Here is a 14,444-nt window from a genome sequence, read left to right as displayed (position 1 = left end):
AATATCAGGGTTGGAAGAGACCTTAGGAGGTTATCTAGTCCAACCCCCTGCTCAAAGCAGAACCAATCCCCAATTTTTGCCCCAGATCCCTAAACGGCCCCCTCAAGGATTGAACTCACAATCCTGGATTTAACAGGCCAATGCTCAAACCACTGAGCTATCCCTTCCCCCATCCTACAAGGTAGTGTGGTATTGCAGTCCTTTTCTCATCCTTGGTACCCGCTGCAGGCTGCTGGTCAACCATGGCTGGTCTGCAGCAGCTTGCCCCTTCAGCAGAGTCACAAAGTCCAAATGATCTCCTTCAAGGGTATTAAAGACTAGAGTCTTAAGCACTAGATCTGGGCCCTTCAAACTCAGCCCTTTGTTTGGGCTCCCAGCTAAGCCCTGTCCCCTTTGTGGGGTTTAAACTTCTTTACTTGTGGCTGTTAGAGGAACCTGGGCCCGCCCACTACTCCAGGTTCCAACACAGGGATCCTATGGCCACATACCACTCAACTTCAATCCTTTTCTGCTATTTCCCTAGGACTCTTCATCATGGCTCCCTTTATCTCCAGCCCTATCTCATAGACTTTAAGGCCAGAAGGGACCATCATGATTGCAGGCCATGGAACCTCACCCATACTCTCCTGTAATAGGCCTATAAGTTCTGTCTGAGTTACTGAAGTCCTCAAATCTCCATTTACTCTAGTTCAATCAAGCACTCATACCCCATGCTGCAGAGGAAAGTGAAAAACCTTCATGGCCTCTGACAATCTGACCTGGGAGACTAAACCTTCCTGACCCCCAAATATGGAGATCAGTTAACACTTGAGCATGTGGGTGAGACCCTCCAGCCAGACACCTGGAACAGAATTCTCTGTAGTAACTCAGAGGCCTTCTCATCTAGTGTTCCATCTCCAGCTGTTGGACATATTGGTTGCGGATAGGCCATATGTCATTGTAGGCAATCTTATCATGCTATCTTCTTCATAAACATGTCAAGCTCAGTCTTGATACAAGTTAGTTTTTTTGTCCCCACTGCTTCCCGTGGCTGTTCCAGAATGTCACTCCTCTGATGGTTAGAAATCTTTGCCTAATTTCAAGCCTAAACTTGTTTTTTTTTCCCCAATGACAAGAGTTCTTTATTTCCATACTTCCTAAAGCAGTAAAAATAAACCAAGACCTACTAGACCAACAATCGATCATGACAAGCAGGGAGCAATTTCTATGGTGTTTATCCAGAGGACCGTTTGTGGCTGCATGATAATTTTCTTCCTTTGATAATTGTGCCTTTTCCAAAATCTCATGTTAATTCTTGGCCAAGATTCTGTTTTTTCAATAACTGTGGCTTCCACATGGACAAGATCTTTCCCCAGAAATGGCTTTCCAATTAGCGTGAAGTCATCGGCACCAACCAGCAAAGCCTTCTCCAGTTGGATTCGGTCTCCACATTCATCTGGCAGCACGTTTTCCATTAAAATCAAATCTTCGCTGGTTCCCTTCCACTGCTTACTGGCAAAGTGAACCACAGCAAAGAACCTTCCATACTGCCCAGTGGCAATCATCTCATTCACCTTTTGCATGACCTCTGCATGGTACTTTGCCTCTTCTATTGGATCTGGCAGTTTGACTTCAGGCCATGGAGGTGAGGACAATGATGTTTTGGCAATAATTCCTTGCTGTAGTGAAGTGCTTTGAGTTCTCTCGCTTCTAACTGTTGATGGACAGTTTATATCCATTTGTTCTTGTGCCAAAATTAGCCCCTAACTTCAATAAATCCTCTCCCTCAGGGCCAGAGCCTCAGGTCCATCTCTCTTTGCACTCCCAGCCACATAAATTAAGCTAGCCATGAATTCTGTCTGATTGTAAGGCCACTTCTTTGGGCCCAGCCAGGAATTGAACTCCTAAAGCAAGGCAGCTCCTTTCATCTGAGCCTGCTGGGCTCTGATTGTAGGGTTGCCAACCCTCCCAATTTTGCCAGGATTCTCCCGGAATCAGGCTCTATCTCCTGGAGGCTACTGAAGCTAAACCAGGAGATTTTAGGCTGCTAAAAGTCCAGTGGAGCAGCAGGGCTAATTCAGGCTCCCTGCCTGCCCAGCCCCTGTGCTGCTCCCGGAAGTGGACGGCACATCCCTGCGGCCCCTGGGGGGGCAGGGGTCTCCACACACTGCCCATGCCCTGAGCGCCGACTCTGCAACTCCCATTTGCTGGGAACTGCGGACAATGGGAGCTGCGGGAGTGGTGCCTGAAGGCAGGGGCAGCGTGCGGAACACCCTACTTCCCCCCGGGAGCCACAAAGACATGCTGGCTGCTTCTGGGAGCAGTGCACGGAGGGGGCAGTGTGTGGAGCCCCCTGCCCTGCTTACCTCCAGTGGCTCCCGGTTGGTGCACAGTGGGGCTAAGGCAGGCTTTGCTCCCGCAGCAGGCATTGGCTGCAGTTCCTGGCCAATGGGAGCTATGGAGTTGGTACTCAGGGTACGGGCAGTGCTCAGAGACCCGTGGTCCTCTCCAAGGTTTGCAGTGACATGCCGGCCACTTCCAGGAGCAGAGTGGGGCCAGGGCAAGCAGGGAGTCTGCTTTTACCCTGCTGTGCCACCAATCGCAAGCTGTCTGAGGTAAGTGCCGCCCAGCCAGAGCCTGCACCCCTCACCCCTTCCCACACCCCAACCCTCTGCCCTGAGCCCCCTCCAGCACCCAAACTCCCTCCCAGAGCCTGCACCCCTCACCTCCTCCTGCACCCCAATCCCCTGCCCCAGCCCTGAGACCCCTCCTGGCGCCTGCATCCTGCACCCCCTCCTACACTCCAAACCCTTCCCCCAGGCTCAGCCCGAAGCCCCCTCTGACACTCTGAACCCCTTAGCCCCAGCCCAGAGCCACACCCCCTCCCGCACCCCAACCCCTTGCCTTAGCGCAGTGACAGTGAATGAGGGTTGGGGAGAGCGACCAACGGAGGGGGGGGGGGATGGAATGAGCGGGGTGAGGCCCTCAGAGAAGGGGCGGGGCAGGGACAGGGCCTTGGGGAAGGAGCAGGGCCTCGGGGCAGGGGCAGGGCAGGGGGCAGGGAAAGGGTGTTTGGGTTTGTGTGATTAGACAGTTGGCAATCCTGTCTGATTGGCTGTCGCTAGTCCTTCTAGCCGTTTGAAGACGAGGTCCTCTAGCTTCCAAGATGGCTGCTTCAGTGAGGCATCTGTAGGCAGACATGGAGACCTCATCTTTGCTGCTCTTTTCCTTTCATCTCACAGTTTCATGGGCAGGGTGAAGCAGAGCAGTGGGGCTTCCTGTAGGGAGCCACAAAGGCCAGGGGCACCCTATAGCTGTGTGCATAAGGAGATCTGGGATTTATTCCTATTCTGTATGGTAACAATAATACATGAGAAAGGATTCTGAAATGACCATGTGCTTGCGGAGTCCAGTGAACTCTCCCATTCCTTATAATGTTTCCACAACCTGCCAGCATGTTTCCCTATTGAGATGGTCAGGAGTTGTATGGAACTTCATCGCAGGTTCTGACCGCATGTGATTACACTATATGGGTGGACTAAGATTTCCAAAAGGGTCCACACCTCCATCTGAAATTTTTTAGGGGTTTGCAAATGAAAAAAGGTTGAAAACCACTGGAGCTAGATAATACTTAGTCCTGCCTCAATGCAGTAGACTGGACTATCAAGTAGATGACTTATCAAGATCCCTTCCAGTCCTACATTTCTGTGATTCTACATGTTGTTTTAGAGGGAGTATGGGAATCAGTCCCATAGGAAGTTTACATATGCAAGAAATTTAGGTTATAACATGTGCTGCAAAAAATAAAGACCTCAAATTCAGGAAAACACTTGAGTATGTGCTTTAATGCACATGCTTAAGTCCAGTATGGATATTTTTCTGAATCAGGGCCAAAATTTGTGATGCACTGAAACTATACCCATTATAACTTTGCGCTGCACTGAATAAAGTGGAATGACTGCTGTTAAATCTGTGTACCCACTGAGAAGTTATTCTTATATAGCCCTGAGTTCACCAGTAATCCAACCCTCCAGGAGTGAGAAATGAGAACATCTGGATGACAGATAAGTTTTATCCTCTCCTTTTTGTTGTTCCAGCATCCCCCATTGAATACTTGTTAACATAAGCCCTGTACTGCTAATAGCAGAGATTTTGCAATGGCTAAAGTGGAAGGGTCTTAGGCGTTTGGGGAATTAGAATCTAGAGTCTATGCCAGGGTGGGCAAACTACAGCCTATGGGCCACGTCTGGCCCATCAGGCCTTTTAATCCAGCCCTTGAGCTCCTGCCGGGGAGCAGGGTCGGGGGCTTGCCCCACTCTGGTGCTCCAGCTGGGGAGCAGGGTCGGGGGCTTTCTGCACGGCTCCCAGAAGCAGCAGCATGTCCCCCCTATTGCCCCTATGCATAGGGGCAGCCAGGGGGCTCCGCACGCTGCCCCTGTCCCAAGCATGGCCCCTGCAGCTCCCATTGGCCAGGAACTGTGGCCACTGGGAGCTGCAAGGGTGGCGCCTGCAGACAGGGCAGTGCACTGAGCTGCCTGGCCGCGTCTCTGCCTAGGAGCCAGAGGGGGGACATGCCACTGCTTCCAGAAGGCTGCTTGAGGTAAGCGCCTCCCATAGCCTGCACCCCTGACCCTTCCCCCCACATGCTCCAACCCTCTGCCCCAGCCCTGATCCCACTCCTGCCCTCCGAACCCCTCGGTCCGAGCCCAGAGCCCCCTCCTGCACTCCAAATCCCTCATCCCCAGCCCCAACCCAGAGCCTGCACCCCCAGCCGGAGCCCTCAACCCCTCCCATGCCCCAGGCCTGATCCCCCTCCAGCCCTCCAAATCCCTCGGATTCCAGCCTGAAGGACCCTTCTGCACCCCATACCCCTCATCCCAACCCCACCCCAGAGCCTGCACCCCTAGGCGGTGCCCTCACCCCCTCCCACACACCAACCCCCCAATTTTGTGGGCATTCATGGCCTGCCATACAATTTCCATACCCAGGTGTGGCCCTCAGGCCAAAAAATTTGCCCACCCCTGTTCTACGCCCATTGGTACCACAAAATTCTGAGCATCCACAAGGTGGAGCACAGTAACAACCATATCGTAACAGATCATCAGAGAGTTATGCCAATAGGTTTCAGATAAATTTGATTTTGCTAACTGTTTGACATGCAGTACTCACACAGAGATTGAAGAGCTATGAATATGGTGGGACTGCATTTGAAAAAAAATCCCCTCCCCCCTAAGAAAGAACCAGCAGGATGTCTATGGAATGGATTCATCAGGTAATTTCAATCATGAAAGAATTGTGGCTACCTGCGAAGAATGCTGGAGGACCCTAGGAGCAGAATGAGACCTGAATTTATCATGTGTGCTAACTTACTGAGCTGCTAGTTGCTGGCAGGTATATTGCTAAAAAAATTATATTAACTGTGGCACCAGTAGCAGAGAAACCCAATATTATGGATCATTAGCTAGTTTCCTTTTGATGGTATTACTGGGTTAATCATCAGAAAAGAGCTTTAGGGATACATTTTCAAGCATGGGGGGCTTAGACACACAGCTCTGCTGTCAGCAAGTTAAAGAAGTATGGGCTGGATGAATGGACTATAAGGTGGATAGAAAGCTGGCTAGATTGTCGGGCTCAACGGGTAGTGATCAATGGCTCCATGTCTAGTTGGCAGCCAGTATCAAGTGAAGTGCCCCAAGGGTCAGTCCTGGGGCTGGTTTTGTTCAATATCTTCATTAATGATCTGGAGGATGGGGTGGATTGCACCCTCAGCAAGTTTGCAGATGACACTAAATTGGGAGGAGAGGAAGATACGCTGGAGGGTAGGGATAGGATACAGAGGGACATAGACAAATTGGAGGATTGGGCCAAAAGAAATTTGATGAGGTCCAACAAGGACAAGTGCAGAGTCCTGCACTTAGGATGTAAGAATCCAATGCACCGCTACAGACTAGGGACCAAATGGCTCGGCAGCAGTTCTGCAGAAAAGGACCTAGGAGTTACAGTGGACGAGAAGCTAGATATGAGTCAACAGTGTGCCCTTGTTGCCAAGAAGGCCAATGGCATTTTGGGTTGTATAAGTAGGGGCATTGCCAGCAGATCGAGGGACGTGATCATTCCCCTCTATTCGACACTGGTGAGGCCTCATCTGGAGTACTGTGTCCAGTTTTGGGCCCCACACTACAAGAAGAAAAGGAGTACTTGTGGCACCTTAGAGACTAACCAATTTATTTGAGCATAAGCTTTCGTGAGCTACAGCGTGAGCTCACGCTGTAGCTCACGAAAGCTTATGCTCAAATAAATTGGTTAGTCTCTAAGGTGCCACAAGTACTCCTTTTCTTTTTGCGAATACAGGCTAACACGGCTGTTACTCTGAACACTACAAGAAGGATGTGGAAAAATTGGAAAGAGTCCAGCGGAGGGCAACAAAAATGATTAGGGGACTGGAACACATGACTTATGAGGAGAGGCTGAGGGAACTGGGGATGTTTAGTCTACGGAAGAGAAGAATGAGGGGAGATTTGATAGCTGCTTTCAACTACCTGAAAGGGGGTTCCAAAGAGGATGGCTCTAGACTGTTCTCAGTGGTAGCAGATGACAGAACAAGGAGTAATGGTCTCAAGTTGCAGTGGGGGGAGGTTTAGGTTGGATATTAGGAAAAACTTTTTTCACTAGGAGGGTGGTGAAACCCTGGAATGTGTTACCTAGGGAGGTGGTGGAATCTCCTTCCTTAGAAGTTTTTAAGGTCAGGCTTGACAAAGTTCTGGCTGGGATGATTTAATTGGGGATCGGTCCTGCTTTGAGCAGGGGGTTGGACTAGATGACCTCCTGAGGTCCCTTCCAACCCTGATATTCTATGATTCTATGATTCTATAATGTAAATTGGAGTCATTTAGTTAAATCCAAGCCCATTGCCTTTAACCCTTACTGTTTAAACATTACACATTTTCTTAACTATTAAAGCAGGTGACTAGTATTTTTGATTGTAAGACCAGGATGGAAACAAACTGAGGTTTGGTTCCTATACTGCTGGGGGTACAATTGATGCCATATTTAGAATTATAGAGCTGTTGCTAATAGGAGAATCACAAATGTTGCATTCAAAGACACCTGAAAATTTATATGTAGTGAGAGGAGTTTCTTACCATGAGAATTTAATGTTCAGAAAGCTGCACTGATCAGAGTGGCTTTTTTTATAACTAGCACCATGGCATTATTAATCTCTCATCACATTTTTCCATTCCACTCTTCGAGTTTCAATTGAACCTTCCTCACCATTGTCTTTTCTTCCTACACCTAATGTTCAAGCCCTAACTCCATGTTCACAACTGAACAGGTATCTAATATCATAGAATCATAGAATCATAGAAGATTAGGGTTGGAAGAGACCTCAGGAGGTCATTTAGTCCAACCCCCTGCTCAAAGCAGGACCAACCCCAACTAACTCATCCCAACCAGGGCTTTGCCAAGCCAGGCCTTAAAAACCTCTAAGGAAGGAGATTCCACCACCTCCCTACGTAACCCATTCCAGTGCTTCACCATCCTCCTAGTGAAACAGTATTTCCTAATATCCAACCTAGACCTCCCACACTGCAACTTGAGACTATTGCTCCTTGTCCTGTCATCTGCCACCACTGAGAACAGCCTAGCTCCATGCTCTTTGGAACCCCCCTTCAGGTAGTTGAAGGCTGCTATCAAATCCCCCCTTACTCTTAACTTCTGCAGACTAAATAAGACCCGTTCCCTCAGCCTCTCCGCATAAGTCAAGGCCCGAGCCCCCTAATTATTTTCATTGCCCTCTGTGGGACTCTCTCCAATTTGTCCACATCCTTCCTGTATTGGGGGCCCCAAAACTGGATGCAATACTCCAGATGTCGCCTCACCAGTGCCGAATACAAGGGAATATTCACTTCCCTCAATCTGCTGGCAATGCTCCTACTAAATGACAGGTTTCAGAGTAGCAGCCGTGTTAGTCTGTATTTGCAAGCTGTAGCTCATGAAAGCTTATGCTCAAATAAATTTGTTAGTCTCTAAGGTGCCACAAGTACTCCTTTTCTTTTTGCTCCTACTAATGCAGCCCAATATGCCGTTAGCCTTCTTGGCAACAAGGGCGACAAAGGCACACTGTTGACTCATATCCAGATTTCTTTTAGCCCAATCCTCCAATTTGTCTAGGTCACTCTGGACCCTATCCCTACCCACCAGCCTATCTACCTCTCCCCCCAGCTTAGTGTCATCTGCGAACTTGCTGACGGGGCAATCCATTGCATCATCCACATCATTAATGAAGATGTTGAACAAAACCGGCCCCAGGACCAACCCCAGGGCACTCCGCTTGATGACGGCTGCCGTCTAGACGTTGAGTCGTTGATCACTACCTGTTGAGCCCAACGATCTAGACAGCTTTCCATTCACCTAATAGTCCATTCATCCAATCCATACTTCTTTAACTTGCTGGCAAGAATACTGTGGGAGACCGTATCAAAAGCTTTGCTAAAGTCCAGATATGTCATGTCCACTGCTTTCCCCGTATCCCCAGAGTCAGTTATCTCATCATAGAAGGGAATCAGGTTGGTCAGCTGTGACTTGCCCTTGGTGAATCCACGTTGACTGTTCCTGATCATCTTCTTCTCCTCCAAGTCCTTCAAAATGGATTCCTTGAAGACCTGCTCCATGATTTTTCCAGGGATTTAGGTGAGGATTCTCCTTCTTCCCTTTTTAAAAGATGGGCACTATATTTGCCTTTTTCCCAATGATCCGGGACCTCCCCCGATTGCCACAAGTTTTCAAAAATAATGGCCAATGGCTCTGCAATCACATCAGCCAAATCCCTCAGCACCCTCAGATGCATTAGATCCAAACACATGGACTTGTGCATGTTCAGCTTTTCTAAATAGTCCTTAACCTGTTCTTTCACCACTGAGGGCTGCTTACTTCCTCCTCCTTACTGTGCTGCCCAGTGCAACAGTCTGGGAGCTGACTGTCTGTGAAGACCGAGGCAAAAAAAGCATTGAGTACTTCAGCTCTTTCCACATCATCTGTCACTAGGTTGCCTCCCCCATTCATTAAGGGTCCCACACTTTCTCTGACCTTCTTCTTCTTGCTAACATACCTGTAGAAACTCTTCTTGTTACCCTTCACATCCCTTGCTAGCTGCAACTCCAATTGTACTTTGGCCTTCCTAGCTGCTTTCAACTACCGGAAAGGGGGTTCCAAAGAGGATGGATCTAAACTGTTCTCAGTGGTACCAGATGGCAGAATAAGGAGTAATAGTCTCAAGTTGCAGTGTGGGAGGTTTAGGTTGGATATGAGTAAAAACTTTTTCACTAGGAGGGTGGTGAAGCACTGGAATGGGTTACGTAGGGAGGTGGTGGAATCTCCTTCCTTAGAGGTTTTTAAGGTCAGGCTTGACAAAGCCCTGGCTGGGATGATTTAGTTGGGGATTGGTCCTGCTTTGAGCAGGGGGTTGGACTAGATGACCTCCTGAGGTCCCTTCCAACCCTGATATTCTATGATTCTATTCTATGATTCTATGATTACACCCCTGCATGCTAGAGCAATATTTTTATACTCCTCCCTAGTCATCTGTCCAAGTTTCCTCTTCTTGTAAGCTTCCTTTTTGTGTTTCAGCTCACTGAAGATTTCTCTGTTAAGCTAAGCTGGTTATCTGCCATATTTTCTATTCTTTCTGCACATCGGGATGGTTTGTTCCTGCACCCTCAATAAAGCTTCTTTAAAATACAGCCAGCTCTCCTGGACTCCTTTCCCCCTCACATTAGCCTCCCTGGGGATCCTGCCCATCAGTTCCATAAGGGAGTCAAAGTGTGCTTTTCTGAAGTCCAGGGTCTATATTCTGCTGCTTTCCTTTCTTCCTTTTGTCAGGATCCTGAACTTGACCATCTCATTGTCACTGCTGCCCAAGTTGCCACCAATTTCTACTTCCCCTACCAGTTCTTCCCTGTATGTGAGCAACAGATCAAGAGGACTATTGCCCCTAGTTGGTTCCTCCAGCATTTGCACCAAGAAGTTGTCCCCAACACTCTCCAAAAACTGCCTGGATTGTCTGTGCACTGCTGTATTGCTCTCCCAGAAGATGTCAGGGTGATTGAAGTCCCCCATGAGAACGAGGGCCTGTGATCTGGAAACTTCTGTTAGTTGTCCGAAGAAAGCCTCATTTACCTCATCCTTCTGGTCTGGTGGTCTATAGCACATGCCCACCATGACATCACCCTTGTTGCTCTCGCCTCTACATTTAACCCAAAGACTCTCAACTAGCTTTTCTATTGGAGCTCTGAGCAATCATACTGCTCTCTTACATACAGGGCAACTCCTCCACCTTTTCTCCCCTGCCTGTCCTTCCTGAACAGTTTATACCCATCCATGACAGTGCTCCAGTCATGTGAGTTACCCTCCCAAATCTCTGTTATTCCAATCACATCATAGTTCCTTGACTGTTCCAGGACTTCCAATTCTTCCTGCTTGTTTCCCAGGCTTCTTGCGTTCGTGTACAGGCACCTAAGATAACTAGCCTATTGCCCTACTTTCTCAGTATGAATCAGGAGGCCTCCCCTGTTGCACCATCCTCTTTGTGTTTCCTCCCGGTATCCCACTTCCCCACTTACCTCTGGGCTTAGGTCACCGCCCCCCCGGCGAACCTAGTTTAAAGCCCTCCTCACTAGGTTAGCAAGCCTGCCTGAGAAGATGCTCTTCCCTCTCTTCATTAGGTGGATTCCTCTCTTCCTAGAATATGTTATAATCTAAAGCCTAAAAGATCTACAGTGCATAAACATGATCTCATCTAAATTCTACTGTAAGAGGGTACTTTAGAAACAATATAGCTGAGATATTAACTTTTATTTATGAAGAATGAGGCTAACTTCCCATCCAAAATTTGGTCAAATCATGAGAGAGAGATCTGGCTTACAAACAATGTAGCCCTGAACATTTATAACAAGATTTATTGAGCTGACAACAAAGCAAAGAAATTTTAGAAAACTAATCCCTCTTCACACTGATAAAAATAATGTGTTCTGATGTTAGTTTTGCTATTTCTTCCCCTTGAAAATAAATTTGACAGTGATAAAATTCAGGCATGGGCATGAAGCTCATCAGATAGATTCTTAGTGCCACTGTTTGAATGGGTTCTACAGATGAAGACATTTAGAACTTGATCAAAAAAGTCTTTCTGTTCACATCAATGGGCTTTAAATCAGGGACTTTAGAAATTTTTACCCCAGGCTCAACAGTTACTATGAGGGAATAAAAAATGACAATATTAGTGATAATATCATGTAATTTTCACAGGTCCTACCCTGCAGTCTTTGTCCGTTGAAGTCTATGGGATTTTTTTGACTGTCAGGCTCCAGAGATGGTCTTTCCTGTGTTGATGGTGAAACATTTTGGCTTTGCAAACATTTTCACCAATACCAAGTGGTCATTTGATTACATGTGAAAAATGGTAACATGTTCCCCCAAATGACAGCAAACTAACTCACAACTCTTATAGCTGGAAACACTCTTAAATCATTTTTTGTATTATTTTACCAGCTCAAGTATACCTAAACACAGACTGATATTGATAAAATATCTAGATAGTCCAGAAATATGTTACAAAGAGCTATGCTACTAGATCAAACCCTCTGGAGCACAAAATCCTTTGTTGCCCATTTGCATGGGAGCAGATATGCAGCAAATGTGTTGCTGTCACTTTAGGGACATGTTCAGCAAAGTATGACTGATTCACAGGAAGATGCTTTGACCTGTTTTCACTTCAGTCACATATCTCTGTTACTGGCTGATTTTCAAGTCACATCTCAAATTAAATGGGCCGCAGCTCAAACCAAGCCACTTCGTAGGCAACTTATATTTCATTCCTAATTCCAATATATAGAGATGAATCATCACCCTTTTAGAATCTCTTTTAGTATCTGTTTTGTGTGTGCTAACAATGCCCAATCAATATCTGTAGAGGATGATATTTGGGCATGTTCCCTAACCCATCTGCAGTCCCACCTCCTGTGATCGGTGTGCTCAGGAACAGAAGTGCCGTTTATTCATGCAGCAAGTACATAGAAGTTCAGACATATAACACAAAATTACTGACCAGGTTCCCTCCTTCACCTGAGCCCTGTATGCAGACATGGTGCTGCTAGGCACAGGCACAGGCACAGGCACACGCACACAACTTCCGCATTTTTGTGCCCAAATGCCAGTTTGTGTGTCTGTCTTTGGGGAACAGGGGGAATAAGGGTGGGTTCGTGTTTAAGGCACTGGATAGGGATTCAGGATTCCTCTGTTCAGTTCCTGGCTGTACTGTAAACTTGCCGTGTTTACTTGGGCAAGTCACTCAGTGCCTTAGTTCCCCCCTTGGTAAGGTGATGTTAATAAGACTTCCCTCAATCACAGTGTGCTGTGAGATTAAATTCATTACTGTTTGTTAGGGGCTCAGATATTATGTTGTTAGGGGCCATATAAGCACGTAGAAAATGTGTGCAAAATTTGCCAGTTTAGATGTCAGTTGGGCAATCAGATCTATCCCTTTCATGATATGGCAAGTTTGAGATTCAGATCATATGAATTTCAGTTTGCTTTGGGTTAACAGGAGTGTAGGTCTGAGACCTGAGAACCCCTTCCCACCCCATGTTAAACCAGCCATGGGTGAAACTCAGGGAGTTCACCACTAAAACTGAAAAAAAGAACATTCTGCTGCTGATAAAGCTCCCCCACCTCAGGAACGTCCCTAACAAGAGTTATAACCACCACAGTGGAAAAGCAGAAACACCCAGGCGCTGGGAAATTTGGGTGCTCCAGTAGCGCAATTGGTTAGCGCATAGTATTTATAGGGCAGTGCTGTGTGGAGACATGCTGAGGTTGTGAGTTCAAGCCTCACCTAGAGCACTGTTTTTACGGGGGAGGGTTAGCTCAGTGGTTTGAGCATTGGCCTGCTAAACCCAGTGTTGTGAGGGGGCCTTTTAGGGATCTGGGGCAAAAATTGGGGCTTGGCCCTGCTTTGAGCAGGGGGTTGGACTAGATGACCTCCTGAGGTCCCTTCCAACCCTGATATTCTATGAAATTATGGAGGATACAGAGAGAGGTTCAATAAATGGTAAAATAAGCTCTAACCAGTGTTTTTATGCTGATCATCTGCACAAACAGAAGGTCACAACTAAGTTACAATTTGGACATGAAAGATAAAATGTAAAAAACTTGGGCAGGAAGGAGGACACATAGGTGCCAGTGTGTAATTGGTTAAAATTTTTGTTATAATGGATAATGTGATAGGTTTAGTAAATTTGAAGGAGGGAGCTAGTTTTACCTATATAATGTAAATGAAAAACAATGCTCTTTGGGAACCATTTCTGGACTGCAGTTCAACATCAAGCTGCTGGAACTCTGACCCCCCTGCATGACTGCGACATGCAGAGGCATAGCAGGAACCCCCAGATGAGTGGATCCTGATTGGCCATCGGGTGAAATTTGTCTGTATATTGGGAGTGGTGACCAAAAGAGATTTGCTGGGTATACGTATTCTGTGTGTGTTGCTAATAAACAGCTGTGTAGAGCACAGCTGTGTAAGGCTCTTTCACTGGGAAAAGGTTCTGCAGACCTGTAGAGCCCTGAGCCCCTATGGAAAGGGAAGGTACTTAAATTGACCAGGTTTCTTCCTGAGCCCCATGGGTAAGGATAGGTGCCTTACACCCTGAGCCCTCGGAAGGGAAAGGGTGGGAGTGCCTAAATGTATTGGGTCACGCTTTGATCCCTTGGTAGGGTATAGGCGGGGTGTCCTAAATTGAGCAGTTACATGAGAGTGATGCAGGTCTTAAATTCATCCAGAGCTGTCTGGTGCGGAGCTCTGGTAAATATTTTCAACCCCCCCTGGAGCTTTTATAGCATGTTTGGGGAGAGGGGAGTGTAGAGGGCTCCAGGACATACTCTATGAGAATTTAAGTTCTGGCGTGGTGATATCATAATGCTGTGAAAATTGCCAAATCATTTTATGGTAATGGTCCTATCCTGTTTGAGCCAGAACATGTTTCTTTTTTAAAAATTACTGCATCTGTAACCCCACCACAAATAAATGACTGAAATTAAACCACACACACCCCACTGAACTAATATGATGACAATAAGAATCATATTTCCATTTCGCTCTGGTGTGTATATCTACATGGCAATGTTGTGCACCAGCTGACTGAAAGGAAATTAAAAATCATAAGGCAATTCAAAGCAATTACACTCTGAGAGCTCCAACCTTTTAAAACTTACATATGTATCATTTTCCCCAACATAAATCATCTAAGCAACTAAATAGGTGTGTTAGATGAAGAGTATTCTATACTTAAACAGGAATTCTTTATTTAATGTCATATATATATATATATGCATTTTCATGTATAAAATGTGTTTAAATGGCTCTCCAAATCATTGTATCTCAGGAGCTCACAATCACTAGTGGACTTTCATCTTCA

At 46.7% G+C, this 14,444-nt stretch overlaps 1 non-coding gene and 1 pseudogene across 1 annotated transcript; one reads left to right on the top strand and one right to left on the bottom strand.

Moving 5' to 3' along the window:
* Positions 1-1,181: 1,181 nt before the first annotated feature.
* LOC141984565 (large ribosomal subunit protein bL21m pseudogene) lies at positions 1,182-1,718 on the bottom strand (annotated as a pseudogene).
* Positions 1,719-12,779: 11,061 nt separating this feature from the next.
* On the top strand, positions 12,780-12,873 carry TRNAI-UAU (transfer RNA isoleucine (anticodon UAU)). Its single transcript has 2 exons — positions 12,780-12,817; positions 12,838-12,873. It is a non-coding gene; the product is annotated as a tRNA-Ile (tRNA).
* The last annotated feature ends 1,571 nt before the right edge of the window (positions 12,874-14,444 follow it).

The sequence above is a fragment of the Natator depressus genome, chromosome 3 (genome assembly GCF_965152275.1).
Source record: "Natator depressus isolate rNatDep1 chromosome 3, rNatDep2.hap1, whole genome shotgun sequence".
NCBI lineage: Eukaryota > Metazoa > Chordata > Testudines > Cheloniidae > Natator > Natator depressus.
Note: the sequence above shows the minus strand (reverse complement) of the source record. Positions and strands in the feature narration are given on the sequence as shown.